This window comes from Erythrolamprus reginae, chromosome 2 (genome assembly GCF_031021105.1).
Source record: "Erythrolamprus reginae isolate rEryReg1 chromosome 2, rEryReg1.hap1, whole genome shotgun sequence".
Taxonomy (NCBI): domain Eukaryota; kingdom Metazoa; phylum Chordata; class Lepidosauria; order Squamata; family Dipsadidae; genus Erythrolamprus; species Erythrolamprus reginae.
Window position 1 is genome coordinate 179,981,712 of NC_091951.1, and position 15,580 is coordinate 179,997,291.

The window sequence follows — 15,580 nt, forward strand, 5'->3', positions numbered from 1 at the left end:
GCAGCCAGTGACAACAACTGATTCAAGAAACCCCATAGAAAATTCCAACTCGGATTCCAGCCTTGCTTCTCTCCGCGCTTTGCTCGCTTCCATCTCTTCTAATTCCACCCACTTGCCTGAAAAGGAAGTTTCTTGCAGCGACTTGATGCCTGACACCCTTGAACATTTTGACAGCGTCCCTCGGCCAGCCCAGATTATGATTCAAGCTGCCCTAGTGCTTGCCTTGCAAAACGCAGGCTGCAGCCACCATGCCGAAGCCCTTGGCCTAGGCCTCTACCAGGAAATGGGGCAGAAAGATGCAAGTGGCCTCCTCTCGACAATGATAAACATCCTGGGCACAGCTAAACCTACAGGGGAAAGTACCAGCTTTGCTGCCCTACAGTTCAATTTGGACCAGTTAGCCCAGAAACAAACCTCGCACTGCCGAGGCCTGAAACAGGTCGATAGAGCTCTCCTGCATGGCCAGGTGCACCGTGAATATAAGTGGTTTTCGACAGCTGCTGACACCTGCCACCGTTTGGGGAATGCTTGTGGAGGAGTTGTCACCAACGGCAGCAGTTCCTTCCAAGTGGTGCTTAGAAATGGCAGCTACTTCTGGCCACAGGAAGGTTCTCATTCCTGGCTTCATCAGTGTCACACGCAGGACCGCATGCGACGTTCCTCACCAAATGACTGTGGAAATGAAACAGAGCAAAAGATACAGAAGATTTTGAGGTTCATCCCTGGAGTCAGCACTCTGTATAACTTTGCAACCAGCATATATTTTTATACTCAAGACTGCTTTGACTTGTCCAAGATACGCGCTCAACAGGGGGCCATAGACCTGGGTTTTGATGCCTTGGTTGCTCTCTCTGGGGGAGCAGGGACTCCCTTCAGGATGGGGGTTGCTATGGCAGCAAAACAAGTGTTCAGAAGAGGTATGGAGGCTCTAATTGATGATTTTCAAAAGAAAGAGAAACCATATCCAGCCCCCATCAAGATCTATGTTGCAAACATCAACATTCAATCCAGGCATTCTGAAAACTTGCACAGATTCAATCACCTAAAATAATAAATATCTCAAACCTATGCAATGAAATTTCTGATTTGATTATGTTAATTCTGAGCAAGACATAAATGTATATCCAAAATACATTTTTATTTTAATCTATATACCCCTAATTATCACGATTTTTGAACTTGGTTGGTTTAGGCAATTAACAGAGGAAAGGAACAGGGACCAAAGATTGAGATCTGAATTTTGACAGCCCTAAAGTTTTGACCATCCAAGTCTGAACAGATTTATTTTCAAAGAAAAACCTGACACTTTTCATTTACATTCTTTCCCCAGCCCGCAACCCTCCAAAGAGGAGCTGTCACAAGCCAAAGTTTGAGAACTTTTGATTGAAGCTGTTACAAATTATATCAATAGTTTTAAAATATATGCTGGTGCATAAGTGACAGAAAATGGCGGATGCTTTGCTATTTTTTTCCAAACGTGTGGCTTTTGGATGCCCAGTTTCATAGGATGGTTTTTTAAGAAATACTGTACATATCAAATATATCTGGGCATGGAAGTTTTACATTTTGTAGCTGGATGGGTCACAGAATCCTCAGAGGGATGATATGAGCAACCAAGCAGAATTTTGTAGAACTTAATATTCTTTCTTCTACTCTTACTGTCATCTTTGGTTCCTTCCTATTCATGTCTTGTTTACTAACTTGCTTCTTCTCCCCTCATTTTATCTATCAGTTGTATTTACAATAATCATAAGTGAAGATTTATTTATTTTGTAATGTAATGTTACACACTAAAGCTGCTTAGAACTGACAAGTACTATGTACAATCTATTAGCTTCCCTGATCTTTGTCCAAAACTGTTTGATTCACATCTCTAAATTGTTGCCAGAATTCTTTCTGTTGTCCTGTGTTAATTCTAATTATGGGTGAAAACAGACAGCACCATTACTCCCATTTTCACTATTTCAAAGAAATGTAATGAAAGGCCACTTATGATAGAACAGTGGTGAATAGGAATGTTTTCTCAATAAAGATTTCCTTTAATATTTAATAATAGTATCAGCAACTCCTTTGATAGGAGTTGTTTTCACATTGGATCCTTATGAAATCTGCCCTGTGTCAGCAGGATGATGTATAACAACTGTGGATATTTGTGGATGTCCTTGTTGTATTTTTGATATATATTTTTAAAAAGCAACATTGATTGATTCTAAACAAATAAAGTATAAAATATGAGATTTCTCTGCCTTTGTCCGGCGTGATTACTTTAAAAAGCCAGAATTATCTGAGAGCTTGCCAGACATGAGACAAAGATAAAAGGTTATCCTGCTGATATTTCTATTTTGCTTTCAATAGAAACAGGATGATAGTAGTAATTCCTAGCATTTTCATACTCAAATTGTAGATGGAGGTGTGTGTGTTTCCTCGTTGCAATTGTGAGTGTTACTTGCTACTTAAGGAACAATTATGAGAAGACAGTTGCTGTCATAATGCCTTTTTCTAAGCCCACTGCTGTATGTTGCTTAAATTGGATTTGTTTTATCCCCACTTCAGTTACAGTGGGTCCTCTCAATAAAACTGGCAAGGCAATTATGAGTTAGCAGGCATGCTGTCATTGTCACAGCAGTTAAGAAACTATTCCTCACTCACTCACCCAATGCCCTATATCTATATGCCATGATTATTTTTCTGTGGAGGGAAACTAACTCTAAGACATTGCATGAAACAGAAGCTATACAAAGTTGTTTAATTTGGGGTTCCTTCCTTTTCCCAGGAGTTCAGGGACATTCATTTTTGTAGCTGACCTCCACAGGCACACAAATAAATCAGTAAACCCAACTGCCACAGTCTTGAGTATTGGCTCTCTCTGGTGTTAATTTATTAAAACAGAGTTATTCTAATTAAAGCGACAAAAAACTCATCTTGATTTCAGGTTGTCTGATTTTATTATTTGTTTGTTTGTTTGTTTATTTATTTATTTACTTACTTACTTATTTACTTACTTATTTATTTATTTATTATTATTTTTTATTCATTTATTCATTCATTCATTCATTTATTTATTTATTTATTTATTGGATTTGTATGCCGCTCCTCTCCGCAGAGCATCAAGACATCAGAATGGCTGACCGTCCTTCGTTCCACTGTAACTCCAGATGTTGCAGACATTAATGCTTGTTCTATATATGAATAAAGCAACTGATAGATATGCTGTTCTTCCTTATATTCCCTTCGCACATTACTCAGTACTGCCTTCCCCCTTGTTAGGATTCTAGCTGTGGACCACTCAGGGATTCCTACCCCCTTCACCATAAAACAAAGGAAAACTGCAGGAATCATAAGGGTTAATCGGGCAAGTAACTCTGGGGGCTTTGGCAGAAAATTAACAAAGAGGACTCAACTTTCCTGGGACATCAAAGTGAAGTGTCGCAATGAAGTTTGCAGATAAGAGTGATTGCCAGAGATAAGAGTACCGGTATATGTATATAAAGACCAGCTCTAATCAGTGCTCAGTTCACTCTGGAGCATTTTGTGTTTGTGTTTCCGGCTAAAGCAGGTAAGTTTCTCTTTCCCAGGAGAGGGAGAGGGGGAGGGAAGGCATGCAATAGCTGTCATTATGTTAGTTTGGAAGTGAGAATAATGTGTCATACAGTCAAGCTTGTATTTCTTTAATGGGAGATCAGCATCCAGGGAAGAACCATACTGGCGCATTAACATAGCTGGTAGTGGCAAGCAAATGGCTTAAATGTTGTGAATTAATGCAAACCATTTCATACAAATTAGTTGGCTTCTTGCCGCATTATTATTATTATTATTATTATTATTATATTTATTTATATTTATATGCCGCCCCTCTCCGCAGACTCTGTCTCTGCACTAACCTGGTCATCTTTTGTTTGAATTATGGAATGAGTTGGTACCGGGGCGGGCAAAGTTGGCTCTTCTATGACTTGTGGACTTCAACTCCCAGAACTGCTGAGCCAATCATGCTAGCTCAGGAATTCTGGGAGTTGAAGTCCACATGTCATAGAAGAGCCAACTTTGCCCACCCCTGATGATGGTAGATCAACATATTTTTTTTGGTCAAAGGTTGCTCCCTATTCATTATTTCAGCATGAGGACTACAGTTCTTTATTTTGGAAAATGTAGCCCTAGAGTTTATGTGTGTGTGTGTTTGTGTGCCTGTGTGTGAACTAATTGTATCCTGTCTTTATTATTTTTGTAAATAAAGTAGTGAACAGATCCAACATACCCCCTTCCTCCTATTTTCCCCTCAAGAACCATCCTATGAGCTGGGTATGGCTTCAGAGACTGACTGGCTCAAAGTCACCCAGCTGACTTTCATGGCTAAAGCGGCTTGAACTCATGGTCTCCCACCTTCTAGCCGGATGGCCTTAACCACTAGAAGGTTATGTCCATCTCAGCAGGCTGCCATGACAGCAAACTAACTGAGTGGCATACAAATCTAATAAATAATAATAATAACCTCTAATTTACTAGGACTTTTAGGACTTCCCTCAGTGTTTGGAGAATTAGTATCCATACAGAGTTGGCCCTCTGTCCTTTTTAAAAAGAGGTTTTTAAACAATGAGGGTTTTCTGAGGGGATGTCTTCTGGAGCATTGTTACTGGGTTACTTGAGAGGGAGGAGTGGACGGGAACAGACCATCTACTCTGTAAGCTCGTCCCTCCCATTCAGGAAAGAGCAGAGAAGATGGGGTGATATAGGAAAAAATACAAATCACTACATTTTTTGTAGTTTGAAAATTCTATCATGCTTAAACCATTCACAAACAAATCTTTCACTTACTAATTGTTCTCTTCTCCTTATGTTGAATCCCACTTTTTCAAATACTGTATCAGTAAGTCCCGATATGTCATTCGTTTACATTCCAATACCATCTCTGTTCTATGTAGAGCTTCATGAGGTGATAGTCAAATGTAGAGAGGAATTTAGGGATGACAGAATCTCTCACCATTCCTATTAATAATCTGCATTGTGCCATGGGGTCAGGTCATCTTTCCACATGAGATGCAGGATCATCAGTGTGCTGGAGATACCAAGCTGTACATCACCACCCTGACCAAGTGATGCTCTCAAGGTGGTTCCTAATGCCTGGATTCTGTGATGGTCTACCTAGGGGAGAACATGATTCAACCATGCCAAGCTGAGTGGTTGTGATTTGGAAGCTTTTGGGTACATTTCCCCATTGTTTCTGCTTGTCCCATCCATTATACAGACAGCATAGGTTCTTCCATTAAATGATGCCATCTTGTTTGACGCAAGAACCCAGGGGAAGAGCCTTCTCTGTGGCGGCCCTGGCCCTCTGGAACCAACTCCCCCCAGAGATTAGAATTGCCCCCACCCTCCTTGCCTTTCGTAAGCTGCTTAAAACCCACCTCTGCCGCCAGGCATGGGGGAACTGAGATACTCTTTCCCCCTAGGCCTTTACAATTTTATGCATGGTATGTCTGTATGTATGTTTGGTTTTATAATAAGGGTTTTTAACTGTTTTAATATTGCATTGTTATACGCTGCTTTTATTACTGTTGTTAGCCGCTCCGAGTCTACAGAGAGGGGTGGCATAAAAATCCAATCAATCAATCAATCAATAAGCTTTGCCTTCTGCGCCTGGATGGCCACAAGCCTATTAGTTTTTCATAAGATTTTGAAGATTTGATCGTTTGTATTGTAGATAGGATTTTAGCATTGGAATGTATTATTTATCTCGAGGATCATAGGTTATTGTTCTTAGATGCTTTTCTTTTTAACATTTGCATGTTGCCCAGGGGTGGATGGCTTTCTATATTATTTTATTAAATCAACACAACAATCTCTTCTCATTTTAGTGGCATCCAGAGAAACTGACATGTACTTATCACCGTCTCTTATTCTCGTGACTTTGCTTGGCCTCCTGCCGCATCATGGATTGGGGGGACAACCAGTGACGACAACTGATTCAAGAAACCACATAGAAAATTCCAACTTGGATTCCAACCTTGCTTCTCTCCGCGCTTTGCTCGCTTCCATCTCTTCTAATTCCACCCACTTGCCTGAAAAGGAAGTTTCTTGCAACGACTTGATGCCTGACACCCTTGAACATTTTGACAGCGTCCCTCGGCCAGCCCAGATTATGATTCAAGCTGCCCTAGTGCTTGCCTTGCAAAACGCAGGCTGCAGCCACCATGCCGAAGCCCTTGGCCTAGGCCTCTACCAGGAAATGGGGCAGAAAGATGCAAGTGGCCTCCTCTCGACAATGATAAACATCCTGGGCACAGCTAAACCTACAGGGGAAAGTACCAGCTTTGCTGCCCTACAGTTCAACTTGGACCAGTTGGTCCAGAAACAAACCTCATACTGCCGAGGCCTGAAACAGGTGGATAGAGCTCTCCTGCATGGCCAGGTGCACCGTGAATATAAGTGGTTTTTGACAGCTGCTGATGCCTGCCACCGTTTGGGGAAAGCTTGTGGAGGAGTTGTCACCAATGGCAGCAGTTCCTTCCAAGTGGTGCTTAAAAATGGCAGCTACTTCTGGCCACAGGAAGGTTCTCATTCCTGGCTTCATCAGTGTCACACGCAGGACCGCATGCGACGTTCCTCACCAAATGACTGTGGAAATGAAACGGATCAAAGGGTACACCAGATTGTTGGGTTCGTACCTGGAGTCAGCACACTGTATAACTTTGCAACCAGTATATATTACTATGCTGAAGACTGCACTGACTTGGCCAAGGAGCGTGCTCAAGAGGGGGCCATAGACCTGGGTTTTGATGCCTTGGTTGCTCTCACTGGGGGGGCTGCGACCCCCCTAAGGTTGGCGGTGTCTACGGCAGCAAAACCATTGTTCACAAAAGGTGTAAAGAGTCTAAGTGATTATTTTGGAAAGTAAGAGCAACCACCGTTTCTAGTCCTCACCAATGTCAGTGTTTTAAACATGAGTATGTTCAACTCATCCAATAAAATTTCCGAGTTGGTTCTGTTGGAGTTAAGTCTGAGCAAGAAATAAATATATTACATAAATAATTAAATTTTAATCTATGTAATTGCCATGATTCTTGAACTTGATAGGTTCAGGCAATTAACAGAGGACCAGAGCAGGGACCAAAGATTTATATCTGAATTTTGACAGATCTAAAACTTTGCTTATCCAGATCTGAGCAGTTGTTTTTTTATAAAAAGAAAACTTGTCACTTTTCATTTACATTCTTTCCCCAGCCCACAACCCCCCCCCCCCCAAAAAAAGTGGAGATGTTATAACCCAAAGTTTGAAAACTCTTGATTGAAGCTGTTACAAATTATATCAACATTTAAAAAATATGTGCTGGTGTTTAAATGATAGAAAATGGTGGATGATTTGCTATTTTCTTTTTCCAAATCAGTGGCTTTTATAGGATGATTTTTTAATGAAACATTGTGTCAAACACAGCTGGGCATATAGGTTTTATATTTTGTAGTTGGATGGTATAGAGCAGTGATAGTGAATCTTTTTTTGCTTGGGTGCTAAAAGGGCGTGCATGCACGTGATAGCATGTGTGTATGTGCCCACACCCATAATGCAATGCCTTCCCCCTCCCCACAAGCTCACACAACCCCCCCCTGCCCCCCTGCAGGTGTGTATGCCTCACTGAAGCCTCTGGACTTCCATTAGACCTGTTGGGCCATTTTTCACCCTCCCCAGGCTTCAGGAAGCTCTGGAGCCTTTGGATGGTGAAAACGGACCCAATGGGCCTACCCTGTGTTTTGCCATCCACAGGCTCTGGAGGTTTTCCCGGGGATGGTGACAACGAACTCCCACCCGCACCCTTCAGAAAGTTGAAATAATAATAATAATACTACTACTACTACTAATAATAATAATAATAATAACAACAACAACAATAATAATAAAAATTATTAGATTTGTGTGCCGCCCCTCTCCTGAGACTCGGAGCACGCACATGCGCGCTGGAGCTGATATAGGGCAATACCTCGCATGCCCTCAGATATGGCTCTGTGTGTCACATGTGCCATAGGTTCGCCATCACGGATATAGACAATCCTCAGAGGGATATAATTACTCATTGTAACAGCATTGCAAAAAAAAGGCATTAAGAGTTATTAACCTAATCTTGTGTAGCTTCTTCTCTGGTAATATTGAACTGCAAACTAAGGCGTACAAAACTTTTGCTAGACCAATTCTTGAATACAGCTCATCTGTCTGGAGCCTGCACTGCATATCAGGCATTAATACAATCAAATGAATCCAGAGATATTTCACCAGAAGAGTCCTCCACTCTTCTGCTCGCAACAGAAAATCTTACGCCACCATATTTGAAATTTTGGACTTAAGACAACTTAGAACTTTGCCCTATTTGATCCGACCTAAGAGTAGTACATAAAAGTTTCTGCTACAATGTCCTAACTGTCCATGAATATTTCAGTTTAAACCAAAACAACACACGAGCACATAATAGATACAAACCTATGGTAAATCACTCCAAACCTGATTGCAGAAAATATGACTTCAGTAATAGAGTTATCAATGCCTGGAATGGACTACCTAACATAGTGGTTTCTTCCCCAAATCCCCAAAACTTTCATCTTAGACTGTCTACTGTTGACCTCGCCCCATTCCTAAGAGGTCTTTAAGAGGCATGCAAAAGCGCACCAGTGTACTTACCATCCCTGTCCTAATATTCCCTTTTATTTGTATCCATTTAATGTATTCATAATCATGTTTATACTTATATCTGTTATCTAATACATGCTTGATGAAAACAAATAAAAAGCACCCAACCAAAATTTTATAGAACTTAGTATTCTTTGTCCTACTCTTACTGTCATCTCTGATCTGCTGGTTCCTACTCTTATCCATGTCTTCTTTACTAACTTGCTTCTTCTCCCCTCATTTTATATATAATACAATAATTATAAATGAAGATTTATTTATTATGTAATGTAACATTGCACAGTAAAGCTGCTTAGAACTGGTACTGTATTATGTACAATCTATTAGCTTCCCACATCTTTGTCCAAAACTGTTTGATTCATGTCTGTAAATTGTTGCCAGAATTGTTCTCCCGTGTTAGTTTTAATTATGGCTGGAAACAGACAGCACCATTACTCCTATTTTCAGCATTTCAAAGAAATGTAGTCAAAGGCCACTCACAACGGAACATTGGTGAATGTTGAATGTTTTCTCATGTCCCCCCTTTCCCTTCTGTCCTCCAGACTATACAGATTGAATTCATTAAGTGTTTCCTGGTAAGTTTTAGGCTTAAGACCTTCCACCATTTTTGTAGCTCATCTTTGGACCCGTTCAGTTTTATCAATATCTTTTAATATATTTCAATATATTTTAATAATATATACAATATTTTTAAATATTTATTATATTATATATTATTTTATTTAGATTTTATTATGTATAAAATAGAAAATATTTTATTTTTATATATATACAGTATATATACGATTGAAAGTCTGACATAAGGAGCGGCTGGAGGAATGCAAAAGAAACACCTTTATAATTGTGATATATAACCTATATAATGGCAGGGAATCCTGCACTGCCAATAAACGCTCACGCGAGGGAAGAGAGCATTTAGTTTAATTAATTAATGTAATTAATACGCATTTAATTCATTTCAAGACGGGCACTTCCCTCCAAAGTCGAATTTGATAGATTTCTAACCCCAGCACAGGCCGAACATCAACCGCGCAGACTCAACCCGGGAAAGTCAGCACACGCTTGCAACTCCTTCAGCCAATAGCCAGAGAGCACTTTATTTACATCATCCTTTCAAGGTTCCCGCCTCCGTTGCTGACATCATTCCTGGGAAATCGAAATCGCCCGGCGGCCGAAGTCGGCTCTTCTTCGGACGGCACCTACTCCCTCCGCTCCTAGACGAAAGCTTAGATTTTCGTCCAATCACGGAAAGGATAGGCGGGGCTACCCGCCGTCTCCCCTGCGCAGAAGGGGCCAGCTTTCAAGTAAAGAGCTTTACAATACAATAACATTCCAGGGAGGAAGAGCGGCGGCTTCTTTTGACAGGTAGCGGCTTCGCGCCAGAGGGGAGGTGGTGTGTGTATGTGTATTTGTGTATTTGTGTTTACTGTTGTAGGGCTGAGAGGTCTGTGGCCACTCTGGAGTGTTTTAAACCCGTCCAGTGAATGTGTGGGAAGGGGTTGTCCATAAGGGGCGTGCATAAGCGTGCCTACCCTCCCTGTTTCCCTCTTATCAGTGCTCATCTTATGTATATAAACAATGTTGTATTACCAATATGTACTTGATAAATAAAATAAATAAAATTTGGAGGGAGGCAGCAAATAAGCAAAGTAAGTGAACTGCCTGACTCTGTGGTTTCTTCCCCAAAGCCCAAAAACTTTAACCTTAGACTGTCTCCAGTCAACCTCACCCCATTCCTAAGAGGTCTGTAATGTCTGTACTTCGCTTTTGTTTATGTTCATATCAATACTTGCTATCTTGTACGTGTTTGATAAATAAATAAAATAAGAGCCGGGGTGGCACAGCAGGCAGAGTGCAGTACTGCAGGCCACTAAAGCTGACTGTAGATCTGCAGGTCAGCGGTTAAATCTCTTCACCGGCTCAAGGTTGACTCAGCCTTCCATCCTTCCGAGGTGGGTAAAATGAGGACCCGGATTGTGGGGGCAATATGTGGCTCTGCTAAAAAGTGCTATTGCTAACATGTTGTAAGCCGCCCTGAGCCTAAGGAGAAGGGCAGCATAAAAATCGAATAAAGAAGAAAGAAAGAAAGAAAGAAAGAAAGAAAGAAAAAGAAAAAGTCCAGCTTGCAAAACAAAGTTGGTCCTTCCCTCGGGCACCTTCTGGGGTGCAGTGAAGAGCAAAAGATTGTGGAAATTAATCTTAGCTAAGAAAGCCTTTACAAAATTCTCCAGGATGCAGGTAAATGGATGGCTTTCGCTGAAGAAAACTGCCCTATCTTTTCTTTCAAAGTTATTGTGGGTGGGTGGGTGGCTTCTCTCCAAGACCCTCTTAACTAGGCATTATGTCCCTGGGCAAAGTTGTGCGGCCCCTACAACTACTCACTGAAATAAAAATGTAAATGGTTGGTAAAATTAAACATATATTTATCAATGTTATGTGTTAATTTCTACTAATGTTTGTTAGTATTAATAAAAATGCAGTAAAATGTAATAAATATGTTGCTGTATTTATATGAATTTATTTATATTTATTTATATGTATTTATATTGAAGGGTTTACATACACAGAATAGCATGGGGCAAGTCCCCACCAGGCCCATGCTTTAAGACAGCCTCTTCTCTCTGAATATCCCATGTACTACCCATCTGGCTTCCTTATTTGATGGGAGGATCACTTCCTCTTAAGCACGGCTTTCTTAATTTTCCATTTCTTCTCCCACTTCCTGCACCCACAGTTCCACCACACCTGTAGTACCTACCTACCTACCTACCTACCTACATCTATCTATCTATCTATCTATCTATCTATCTATCTATCTATCTATCTATCTATCTATCTATCTATCTATCTATCTATCTAATAATCTATCGATCTATCAGTATGATGATCTGTAGTATCATCATCTAACCCCCAAAACATTACTCTTGGACTCTCCACTGTTGACCTCTCCCAATTCCTAAGTGGTCAGTCAGGGGCATGCATAAATGCACCCGAGTGCCTTCTGTCCCCTCTTGTAATATTTCTCTTTTTTCTTTTATCTTGGATGCTTCTGCTTTGACTGCTGGCAAGCGGGAAACAGCAAAGCATAAATTTGAGAACCAGGGGTTGTGTGAAAGCGCCTTCCCTCCCTCCCTTCTAGTTTGGTTAAAACGGCTGGCTGTGATGCTGGAAAAACTGATAGCCTTGTTTTCAGCCAGCTGCTCTAACCATGGTTGTAGGATGCTGCATACAGCCTCTATGGATGTGGGAGCGGGCGGGGAAAGGCAGGACTACAAAAGCTTGCGTTGATCCCAAAGACTGGCTGGTGGGAATAAGAGGAGAGTTTAGGTTGTGAAACTAACAAAGATTGGGGTTAGTTTGATTGATATTCCTTCTTTGGCATAGGTCAGTGATGGCAAACCTATGGCACGGGTGGTACACGGAGCCATATCTGCTGGCACAGGAGCAGTTCTCCTAGATCAGCTCCAATATGTGTGCCAGCCAGCTGATTTTTAGCTCAAACAGAGGGCGTTTTTGGCTTCCAGAGAGCCTCAGGGTTTGGGGGGAGGGCGTTTTCACCTCCCCACCACTCCACGGAAGCCTTTGGAGTCTGGGGAGGGCAAAACACGAGCCTACTGCACCCCTCAGAAGTTGGGAAACAGGCCATTTCCGGCCTCCAGAAGGCCTCGGGAGGTGGGGTGGGGTGGCAGAGGAAGTTGTTTTCGCCCTACCCAGGCATTGAACTATGGGTGTGGGCACTCATGCATGTGTGATAGCACACGCCAAAGCTCTTTTGGCACTCGAGGAAAAAAAGGTTCGCCATTACTGGCATAAGTTGATCAAAGAATTGTTTTGAGTAGGAGTTGGGGGGTGGTGGTGACAAAATTAAGTTTCATTTTCAAGAAAATGGGCAGAGCCAGTAAACTGATATACAGTACATCAGGCTGGTGAGCCACTTAATCCAACCTTAAATTCCTGCTTGGGCATAGGTTGATGAAAGAATTGTTTCAGCTGGGGGTGTGTCAAAATTAGATTTCATTTTCAAGAAGTTGGGCAGAGCGGACAAACTTCATCAGACTGTTCACCCAACCTTAAATACTTTTTCTGGCATTCAGATTTAATTTTCAAAAAGAAAACACTGAGGTGCAATTCCATTCACCAGTCTTCCCATTATCTGCTTGTTCTTTGCCTGAAATCTACTAATTTAATTTTTGTGTGTGGTTTAGTCAAATTTCTTATTGATTAGTCTCACGTCCATATCAAAAGCAATAAAATAAAAGTAAAACCTGAGGTCTATTTGCAAGATAAAATAGATAAAAGGAAATACAATAACAAAAATACAGGTAAAAAAAAGAATTGTTTAGATAAATGCACTGCTTTTATAAGGTACCTCAATCTCTTCAGTATAACAGATTCTTAACTGAACTGTCTTGTCTATAAACTTAGCAGTTCTGTTAACAATGTTTACATTACAGCCTAGGGGGAGAAAGGACAATTTGTGATTTAGATTCTTCAAATCTGATTCCTGACAACTGTCTGGGCTCCATTCATATTTATTTTATTTTATTTTTATTTTATTAATAGAGTTGAAAGGGACCGTTAGGTCATCGAGTCCAACCCCCTGCCTGAGCAGGAAACCCTACAGCACCCCAGCCAAATGGAAGTCCAATCTCCTCTTGAAGGTGTCCAGAGTTGGGGAGTTCACCACCTCCCCTGGCAGGCAGTTCCATTGGTTGATCGCTCTGACCGTCAGGAAGTTCTTCCTTATTTCCAGGTTGAATCTCTCCTTGGTCAGCTTCCAACCATTGTTCCTCGTCCGGCCCTCTGGTGCCCTGGGGAATAAAGAGACCCCCTCCTCACCGTGGCAACCCCTCAAGTATCTGTAAACTGCTATCATGTCCCCTCTAGACCTTCTTTTTTCTAGGCTGTCCATGCCCAGTTCTCTCAATCTCTCTTCGTAAGTCTTGGTTGTGTTATGATGGTTGTGTGGTCATGTGATCACTTTTTGACACATGACACACAGAGTCAGTGGGAAAATCAAATTGACTTAACAACCCTGTTATTCACAACTACACTGGTTCACTTAACAACTGTGCCAAGGAAGGTTTAAAATGGGGCAAAATTCACTTTAACTGTCTCATTTAACAACGAACATTTTGGGATGAATTGTGGTTGAAGGTTGAGGCCTACCTGGGGTTTTTTTTTTTTGTTATTTGACCATTGGAAACTTGGGAAAGCCTATTCCATTCCAGAAGTAGTATTTTTCATTACATTTTCTTTCTACTTACAAAGAAGGTGATTTGCAATTTTCAACAGCCCCTATGCAATATTCATGTAGAATTAACCTCTTAAATAACCACGGAAAATGGGGGTTCATTTGTAAAATCTAAATCTAACTACACCAAAGATTTCCCCTGTATTTATGCAAATGCTTTCTGCTTTTCATTATTTTTTGGACTGAGCTAAATTAATATTTTCTGGTTTCTAAAACTACAGATATTTCCTGATGTTTGTTTACAATATTTGACTTATTCTGACATTTTTTTCTCTTGGTTTCACATCCCCTTTGCTTTCACTCAACTATGAAACTCATATGGTAGTTATTTTAGCCTTATGCTGACAGAATTTGAAAACAAAGCAAAACTCGTATTTTCTACATTCACGAGGCTTTCATTTGATTTGCATTGTTCTTTTTAATCTTATTTTATTTTTCTTTATTTGCTCTCTTATTCTCAGCCACAGAGAAGGCAGCAAAGAGCTTCTTGAAATCAAAAGGAAAAAGCTACTGATGTCAAGGGAATGTTGTGGCTGAAATCATTTACCATTTCATAATTAGGCATGCCTCTTAACATGCATTTAATGCGTTGCAGTGGGATAACTTCCTTATGACCATTGAGCAGGCTTCTAACTGGCCCCATTATATGGGAACTTGTTTAAGTTCTGTATGTACAAATTAGCTTTTATCAGTTGCAGCAAGCAACTCCTTACTGAAACCTGGCAACTGATTACATGCACATATAAGCACACAGAGAGAAACATATGCACACATACTTTATAAATACCCAGTAAGAAATTCTTGTAGGAGAAATGCCCACTCCAACAAGGAATCAAAACTTACAGATGGAACAAAGTAAATTTTACTGGCATGCACTGGGCACACTGTCCCAAAAGAATGCAAAAGGGCCCTGAACTAAGCAAGGTTATGAGTTATAGCCGTGGTGGCGCAGTGGTTAGAATGCAGTATTGCAGGCTAACTCTGCCAAATGCCAACAGTTCAATTCTCACCAGCTCAAGACTGACCCAGCTTTCCATCTTCCAATGGCGGTAAAATGAGAACCCAAATTGTTGGGGCAATATACTGACTCTGTAAAACCACTTAGAGATGGCTTTAAAGCACTATGAAGCAGTATATAAATCTACAGTACATTCAGAAAGTATTCAGATCCTCTTACTTTTGACAATTTTGTTAAGCTGCAGCCTGATTCTACAGTTGTAGAAATTTTTTCTCATTAATCTATATTCAGTACTCCAAAATGACAAAGTGAAAACGGTATTTTAGAAATGTCCGTAAATTTATTAAAAACAAACTGTTATTTGAATGGATATGATTTATTTTTAACATAATTGGGAATTTTAAATTGTTTGCTTCATTTTAATTATTGAATTTAGCTATTGTATTCTGTTGCTTTTATATGTTGTAAGCTGCCTCGAGTCCTCAGAGAGGGACGGCATATAAATCAGATAGACAGACAGACAGATGGATAGAAAAAAACTGAAATATCACATTGGCATAAATATTCAGACTCTTTACAACAACACTTGAAATTTAGCTCTAGTGCCTTCTATTTCTCTTGGTTGTTGCTGATACGATTCTACAGTACACCTTGAATGGAGTCAACCTGTGGCAAATTAAATTGATTGGGGGACCAGCTC

The 15,580-nt window shown here is 40.6% G+C and overlaps 1 protein-coding gene across 3 annotated transcripts in view; it reads left to right on the forward strand.

Moving 5' to 3' along the window:
• The first annotated feature begins 9,896 nt into the window (after nt 1-9,896).
• STAT2 (signal transducer and activator of transcription 2) overlaps nt 9,897-15,580 on the forward strand; it is a 56,784-nt gene continuing 51,100 nt past the window's right edge. Inside the window, exon 1 of one of the 3 annotated variants that reach the window (XM_070740559.1) lies at nt 9,897-10,033. The gene's annotated coding sequence lies outside the window, so the exon portion shown is untranslated. Of the gene's footprint in view, nt 10,034-10,270; nt 10,907-15,580 lie in introns of those variants that run through there. The other 2 variants (XM_070740561.1, XM_070740560.1) reach the window with 2 other exon arrangements.